Here is an 8,636-nt window from a genome sequence, read left to right on the forward strand (position 1 = left end):
TGGCCAACTACAAGAAACGTCTGACCTCTGTGATTGCCAACAAGGGTTTTGCCACCAAGTACTAAGTCATGTTTTGCAGAGGGGTCAAATACTTATACAAAATCAGCAGGGGATCAAATACTTTTTTCCCTCACTGTATGTATTAGAAGAACTGTAAAGGGTGGGTGTCCCAACTGCCCAGGTGGAATTATTACACCAGTGCCATGATTACTGTATATACAATTGAAGTCGGAAGTTTAGTCATTAAAACTTGTTTTTCAACCACTCCACAAATTTCTTGTTAACAAACTATAGTTTTGGCAAGTCGGTTAGGGCATCTACTTTGTGCATGACACAAGTAATTTTTCCAACAATTGTTTACAGACAGATTATTTCACTGTATCACAATTCCAGTGGGTCAGAAGTGTACATACACTAAGTTGACTATGCCTTTAAACAAATTGTAAAATTCCAGAAAATTATGTCATGGCTTTAGAAGCTTCTGATAGGCTAATTTACATCATCTGAGTCAATTGGAGGTGTACCTTTGGATGTATTTCAAGGCCTACCTTCAAACTCAGTGCCACTTTGCTTGACATCATGAGAAAACCAGAAGAAATCAGCCAAGACCTCAGAAAAAAAATTGTAGACCTTCACAAGTCTGGGAGCAATTTCCAAACCCCTGAAGGTACCACGTTCATCTGTACAAAGAATAGTACGCAAGTATAAACACCATGGAACCACGCAGCCATCATACCGCTCAGGAAGGAGAAATGTTCTGTCTCCTAGAGATGAACGTACTTTGGTGCGAAAAGTGCAAATCAATCCCAGAACAACAGCAAAGGACCCTGTGAAGATGCTGGAGGAAACAGGTACTAAAGTATCTATATCCATAGTAAAAATAGTCCTATATCGACATAACCTGAAAGGCCGCTCAGCAAGGAAGAAGCCACTGCTCCAAAACCGCAAAAAAAAAGCCAGACTACGGTTTGCAACTGCATATGGGGACAAAGATCATACTTTTTGGAGAAATGTCCTCTGGTCTGATGAAACAAAAATAGAACTGTTTGGCCATAATGACCATCGTTATGTTTGGAGGAAATATGTGGAGGCTTGCAAGCCGAAGAACACCATCCCAACCGTGAAGCACGCGGGTGGCAGCATCATGTTGTCGGGGTGCTTTGCTGCTGGAGGGACTGGTGCACTTCACAAAATAGATGGCATCATGAGGGAGGAAAATTATGTGGATATATTGAAGCAACATCTCAAGACATCAGTCAGGAAGTTAAAGCTTGGTCGCAAATGGGTCTTCCAAATGGACAATGACCCCAAGCATACTTCCAAAGTTGTGGCAAAATGGCTTAAGGACAACAAAGTCAAGGTATTGGAGTGGGAATCACAAAGCCCTGACCTCATTCCTATAGAAAATTTGTGGGCAGAACTGAAAAAGCGTGTGGAAGTAAGGAGGCCTACAAACCTAACACAGTTACACCAGTTCTGTCAGGAGGAATGGGCCAAAATTCACCCAACTTATTGTGGGAAGCTGTGGAAGGCTACCTGAAATATTTGACCCAATTTAAACAATTTAAAGGCAATGCTACCAAATACTAATTGAGTGCATGTAAACTTCTGACCTACTGGGAATGTGATGAAAGAAGTAAAAGCTGAAATAAATCATTCTCTCTACTATTATTCTGACATTTCACATTCTTGAAATAAAGTGGTGATCCTAACTGACCTAAAACAGGGAATTTTTACTAGGATTAAATGTCAGGAATTGTGGAACTGAGTTTAAATGTATTTGGCTAAGGTGTATGTAAACTTCCGACTTCAACTGTATGTGTAACGCGTGGGTGCAGGAATCAGGTGCAAAGATCAGAGCGTTGGACGAATGTAATTTAATAAAGGACTGAATACGGTCACGCCAAATACACTAGCTGCAAAACCCACACCAAGCCAAAACAGGACCCACTACAGTACTGCGTAAAAGCAAATCAACACATCCACCAACACTACACAGGCGAAACAAGCCCTCACAACAGCAAGGAGGCATTTCCAGCTTCAAATAGCTCCTAATCAAACCCCAACAAGGAACAGGTGAAAACAATCAGACCCAACCAACTGAAAAGGGATCGGTGGCCGCTCGTAGACCGGTGACGACGACTGCCGAGCACCGCCCGAACAGGAAGGGGAACCGCCTTCGGTGGGATTCGTGACAGTATGTGATAACCTTTGTATGCTTGCAATGTGCAATGATGGAAATGTACTGGGTAAATGGAGTTGTACAGCTTTAGTTCTCAGGCTGAGAATTGTCTACACCTGCTGATAGTTACACAGGCTCAAGGTCGAGATAGTAGAGTGAGAAATCTCAATCTAGACATGTTTTTCTCATTGTGTCTAATACAATGCAACAATGTTACAATGTTAAGGAATGATTGACGGTAAGTTGTTCACACCAACTAGTATAAGGAGGGTTGTCTCCTGTTTTGCCACACAGATCTTTACTATAGACTACTGAGGTATTCTGTATGTGAATCTCTGTCTGCAATTGCATTTTATAACTAAAGAGTTTTATACCAAGGTTCCTGTGTCTGTGTCATCTATCTGGAAGACTGATTGTTAAAGGAAACTTACATCACCCCATGTATAGGACCACCCTATATTTGGAGAGCTTGCCGGGAGTGAGTGACCACTACGTCTGGATTATCTTCGTCCCGCTGTGCAGCGCATCAAATTATAAGGTAAGCAGACGCCTGTTAAATCAAGAGTCTGAAATTAGAAATAGCACCGTGTGGTTGATGACTCATTCCAGTTTGACACCTCACTCCTGGGGTTGATAATTACAGGAACAGTCGATGCCTACATTTAATAGAATGTACGCATCGATAGGCCCATAATAGAATTTATATGATAAATGACCGAGAACCCCAGGTGTAATAGTCTGAAATTCCTGAGGGTCTAATGGAACCTTGTGTGAGGAACTTGGTTATAGATTAGGATGAACCAAGTCAGTACTGGGTGACAAGTGATTGAAAGTGTTTTATGCACATGATGTTCTTACCTGAGGGAAGACACGGGTTTTATGTATGGTGTCCTTACCTGAGGGAAGACACGGGTTTTATGTATGGTGTCCTTACCTGAGGGAAGACACGGGTTTTATGTATGGTGTCCTTACCTGAGGGAAGACACGGGTTTTATGTATGGTGTCCTTACCTGAGGGAAGACACGGGTTTTATGTATGGTGTCCTTACCTGAGGGAAGACACGGGTTTTATGTATGGTGTCCTTACCTGAGGGAAGACACGGATTTTATGTATGGTGTCCTTACCTGAGGGAAGACACGGGTTTTGATATATGTATAATTGGTGGGATTATACATTTGGTGTGGGACAATTGTTGTATGAGTTGAGTGTATAAATAACAGTGAATGGCTATATGCTAGTTAATATCACACATTTCTATGTACTGAAATACATCTAGACTGGTACAAGAAGGGGTACATTTGTGAATTGCGTATTGGGAAAGACATGTTGTGAGTTTACTCTTCCATTACATCCACAAGAGACGAGACAGAGACCCCCGTACTGAAGTTAAAATACAATTGAAACCAACTGTGGTTATTTACCTCACATATGTGGAACCATTTAGAGTAGCGTGGTTAGTGAATAAACGGAATGAAGCTGAAGAAGAAGAGGGGTTAGAGAAAATAGAACTGCATTGGCTATATCATCCTATGTTAGGTTCTACTACCCATATACAGGGATAGAACTGGGTTTTTCTACAGTACCATACAGATAAGTCACTCAGTCCACATTACATAGAACCTGATTAAAACAAATCACGGGGCACCATGACAGATTCAACCAAAGGCAGTGCAGAAACAGTGGGTCCCACACCAATGAAGGCTGGGCCTGACCTCTCTAACACTGTCCTGACTGATGCTGACTTGGAGCTTTTCGTTGACGGTTCTGCATATATAGATCAAACTACAGGGAAGAAACATGCAGGGTTTGGTATTGTAACAATTGATAGAACCACTCACATACAACAACCATTAACAGATACTTTCTGAGCTCAACAGGCTGAACTTTTGGCGCTAACCACTGCCTGTAAAATGGGAGAAGGGAAAAGGGTTACAGTTTTCTCTGATTCTGCTTATGCAATAGGGGTTTGTCTCTCCTGGTGTGGTGTCTGGAGGAGAGGGGTTTTCACAATGCTTGTGGAAGTCCTATTTGTAATAGAACAATGGTTTTTAGATCTCTTGGAGGCTATGATTCTGCCCTCTACATTGGCTATTGTGAAGGTTGCTGCTCACATTGGGTGGGAAGATTTTGTGAGTATGTGTAACACTATGGTAGATGAGGCTGCTAAATTGGCTGCCTCAAAGTGTCATAGCCACTCCATGTTCTTCTCTGCTACTGTTGGGAAAGACACTGATATGTCATCTAAACAGGCTTTGGATGTTGGTTCTCATTTGATATGGCAACAGCAGGGTTGTAAACTTGACCCCATTTCTAAAATTTGGAGACAGACCATGTTTGCCAAGTGGCCCATGGTATGGTCCATTTGTCAAGGGGGGATATGATAGAGGCAATTTCTTTGGATTGGTTTTGTCCAAATTTGATTCAGCATGTGAAACAGTTTCTGTTTCGATGTGCTACGTGCATGCAATTTAACATTGCCAAAGGAACACCTCTGAAACCAGGTCATTTCACCGTCGCCAAGAGGAGCATTTGTCCATCTTGCCATGGATTTTATAGATCTTGTAGGAAGAAAATAAAGGAAAAGGTACAGTTTAGTCCTTACTGACAGGTTCACCAGGTGGGTGGAGGCATTTCCCACCATACACTGTGATGCTAAGACAGTAGCAAAGCTACCTGTGAGGGAGATAATACCTAGATTTTGTGTTCCTGAGGTTTTATCTGCAGACAATGGTACTCAATTCACTGGTGATGTAGTGAAGCCAGGTAGCCATAATGATGGGAGTGGACCAGAAGTTTGTGTCCATCTACCACCCCCAGAGTAATGGGGTTACCGAGAGAGCTAACCAATCCATTAAACAAGGGTTAGCTAAGGCATGCCACTCCACCAATAAATCTTGGGTGGATTGTTTACCACTGGTGATAATGAAAATGCGCAGTATTGTTAATAATGGCCTGGGGTGTACACCACATGAAATGTTGACAGGAAGACGCATGAATGTTCCCGCACACAGACCCATGACTGATAGACAAATAGACCTCACTCTAGCTGAAGTAGAACACTTGGAGTACATGAAAGAGCTAACTACTATTGTCAGATCTCTCCACTCTCACACTAGGAAAACTCAGGAGGTACCAGGTGAGGACCCCGACTACCTGCCTGTGGAGGTTGGAGACTGGGTCCACAAGAGAAAATGGAACCAGCCAAGATGGATGGGGCCATTCAAGGTAACCATGGCAACACCAATGGCGGTCAGAGTTCAGGAAAGTTCCGGCTGGCTCACCTGTCCCACTGCCAGAAGGTGTTCAGCTGTCACGCTCTGACCTAGGAGAGCTGTGTTTTCTCTGTTTAGTTAGGTCAGGGTGTGATAGGTGGGTGGGCAGTCTATGTTTGGTGTTCTGTGTTTGGCCGGTTTTGGTTTCCAATCAGAGGCAGCTGTCATTCGTTGTCTCTGATTGGAAGCCATACTTAGGCAGCCTGTTTTTCCCTGTGTTTTCGTGGGATCTTGTTTTTGTGCAGCTGTGTTTGAGCAGCCCCAGAACGTCACGTTTGTTTCAGGTTCACCTGTTTCTTGTTTTGTTCGGGTTCACTAATAAAATATGTGGAACTACCGGCACGCTGCGCCTTGGCTGATTTATGACAGGGAATTTGAAGATGGCTTTCGTGACATCAGCTCACAGGAGATGATTGAGCCAGACACAGCCTGAAACAAGAGGCAGAAGCAGATGTGAGTCGAGACCAAAGACTTGAAAAAGATGAAGGGCAAGACCAAAGCCCTGAAGAACCAACTGTTTACATGATCAGCAAGGTTATGTTGTAAATAAACAAACCCTTAGGGGATAAAAGAGAGGGAAGATGACGGCATGTGGTCATTGGTGGTTGACTGTGTTGGCTCTATCCACATTACTTGTTTGTGTGGGTGAAGATTGCCCTGTCAACGTGTGGGTAAAGTTTGTTTGGGGACACTTTTCTACCTAAGTCTCAAATGGGACTGCGGTGTTAATTTTGTCTAAACCCAAATCCACGAGTGAGTTGTTTGGTTCAATGAGTAGACCAACGGCAAAGACAGATCAGGCCTGTGGACCAAAATCTTGCTTGATATGTCTAAGCTCTCTAATACTCTCAGCCCTAGTGATGAGTGTTCTGTCCAGGATGGGTAAATGGTTCACTGGGAAATTTGGAAATGTTAAGGGCCAGATTTTAATGGGTATCTTATCATTTGTAGTTCCTGTGTTGATAGGCTTTTGTTGTGTTTAGATTTTTTGTTGTCTTAGTAAATGGGCAGTGAAGAAGACCATGCCTGGTTTAATGGTATTGGCTTTACCTGCCTCCTATGATGCCACTGGTGTTGACCCCAACTATGACCCTCTTGCTTGCCCAACTGACCCAGAGGATGATTCCCATACTACCTACAGTATATGTGAATGGTTAAAGTTCCAGATGTCTAACGTCGATTTCTGTACATGGTTATATGAGACTAGATAGTCTCAAACAGGGGAATGTTGAGGGTTACCCTGGGGGTCAGGTGTGGGGCTACACCAATGCCATGATTACTATATATGTGATAACCTTTGTATGCTTGCAATGCGCAATGATGGAAAAGTACTGGGTAAATGGAGATGTACTGCTTTAGAATTGTCTGCACCTGCTGATAGTCACGCAGCCTCAAGACCGAGATAGTAGAGTGAGAAACCACAGTCTAGACATGTTTTTCTCATTTTACATATTTTGTATCTAATCCAATGCAACAATGTTAAGGTACGATTGACAGTAAGTTGTCCACACCAACTAGTAAAAAGGAGGGTTGTTTCCTGTTTCGCCACACAGATCTTTACTATAGACTACTGAGGTATTCTGTATGTGAATCTCTGTCTGCAATTGCATTTTATTACTAAAGAGTTTCATACCAAGGTTCCTGTGTCTGTGTCATCTATCTGGAAGACTGATTGTTAAAGGAAACTTACATCATTGTGGGTGTTTATTTGATGAACAGATACAATTATTCTGTCAACTTAACTTAAATTGAGAATTCCTATTCTCAGATATTACTTCAAGACCGTGGTTGAGATACTTATGCAAATGTGCTGCTTAGAGGCTGAAGCGTGTTATTTTTGGGCCACCACATCTGCACTCTCTACAGTCTACTGATGTTCCAGCTTTCTACATGACCAACTTAAACCTACTCTTTAAATGTCACAGTAGGCCTACAGTGCCCACACACAGAGCATTTCAGTCATTGGGAGCATTTCAGACATGGGATTGTGAAGGGACAGGCATTGCTTTGCCGTGATTGGCTCATTCATTTTTTTATCATTGAATGCGCTAACGATAAAATGACATGCGGGAGCAATTTATTGAGGTAATCAAAGGAACTGCAGATACTTTCCTGCTTCCATGTGATGGACTGTATATAGCCTACTGACTGAGACCAGGAACCATAATAGTCATGAAAAACAATCAATCAAATGTATTTATAAAGCCCTTCTTACATCAGCTGATGTCACAAAGTGCTGTACAGAAACCCAGCCTAAAGCCCCAAACAGCAAGCAATGCAGGTGTGGAAGCACGGTGGCTAGGAAAAACTCCCTAGAAAGGCCAGAACCTAGGAAGAAACCTAGAGAGGAACAAACCACAAAAATCTCAGAATGATGTAATCTCCCATTGTTATACACCATAGTGTACTTTGTGGATCTCCCATTGTTATACACTATGAAGTGGATTCAGTACCATAAATAAATGCAGAGTTGGAGACATTGCAATTAGTTTTTACTTGGAGATGGCATGACATGAGACATTGTGCAACAAGTAAGAGACATTAATTTTAGACTAGATCCAACTTCTCCATTCTCACAGCTCTTATCGCGCCGTACAGTGTGTGCATGTGCTACCCCTTACTAAAGAGCAATGCAAGTTACTTTCTTTCCCATATGACAGTTCAGAAGATGTATTTTGAGAAGCATTTTAAAGCGGGAATCAGCAGTTGAAACAATAACGAAGCGTTCTCTCCACCCGTTTTGGTAAAAAGCTGAGGGGTGGGGCTGGAGAAATGTAAACACTCTCAGATTCCTAGACAGAGCTATGGATGCAAGGACTGATCATCCATGATAGCAAAATTCTAGTTTTAACCATGTTTTGATGCTATATAGTTTTTGTTGACATTTACTTTGTTTACTTTGAGTAAAACCAGCTTATATTTTGGGGTTCTGATGTTGTACAACAGTTGAACTGAGCTCATATGGCATTTATACATTTTATTCTTCAAGGATCAATGGGTACATTCGATTAATTGTAGTAACTGCAGATTGCCCCTTTAAAGTGTGTAGATTGTCTTTCATTATGTTCTTCACAAATTTTTTCAAAGTGGCATTTCAACTCTTCCAGTAAGACTTTCAATGTGCTTTGATGGTCGTGCATGATGGGCTGGCATGGTTTAGGTGCCGGGGCAGAGGAGGCTGG

At 42.3% G+C, this 8,636-nt stretch overlaps 1 long non-coding RNA gene across 4 annotated transcripts; it reads left to right on the forward strand.

The window, feature by feature from the left end:
- Positions 1-2,004: 2,004 nt before the first annotated feature.
- On the forward strand, positions 2,005-7,091 carry LOC106563404 (uncharacterized). 4 transcript variants are annotated; one of them, XR_001319252.2, is made up of 4 exons: positions 2,005-2,197; positions 2,630-2,720; positions 5,299-5,407; positions 5,824-7,091. It is a non-coding gene; the product is annotated as an uncharacterized lncRNA (long non-coding RNA). The 4 variants fall into 4 exon arrangements; XR_001319253.2 differs by having other exon boundaries at positions 2,190-2,420; XR_001319254.2 differs by lacking the exon at positions 2,005-2,197 and having other exon boundaries at positions 2,447-2,720; positions 5,278-5,407.
- The last annotated feature ends 1,545 nt before the right edge of the window (positions 7,092-8,636 follow it).

This window comes from Salmo salar, chromosome ssa01, assembly GCF_905237065.1.
Source record: "Salmo salar chromosome ssa01, Ssal_v3.1, whole genome shotgun sequence".
In the NCBI taxonomy this organism is placed as follows: domain Eukaryota; kingdom Metazoa; phylum Chordata; class Actinopteri; order Salmoniformes; family Salmonidae; genus Salmo; species Salmo salar.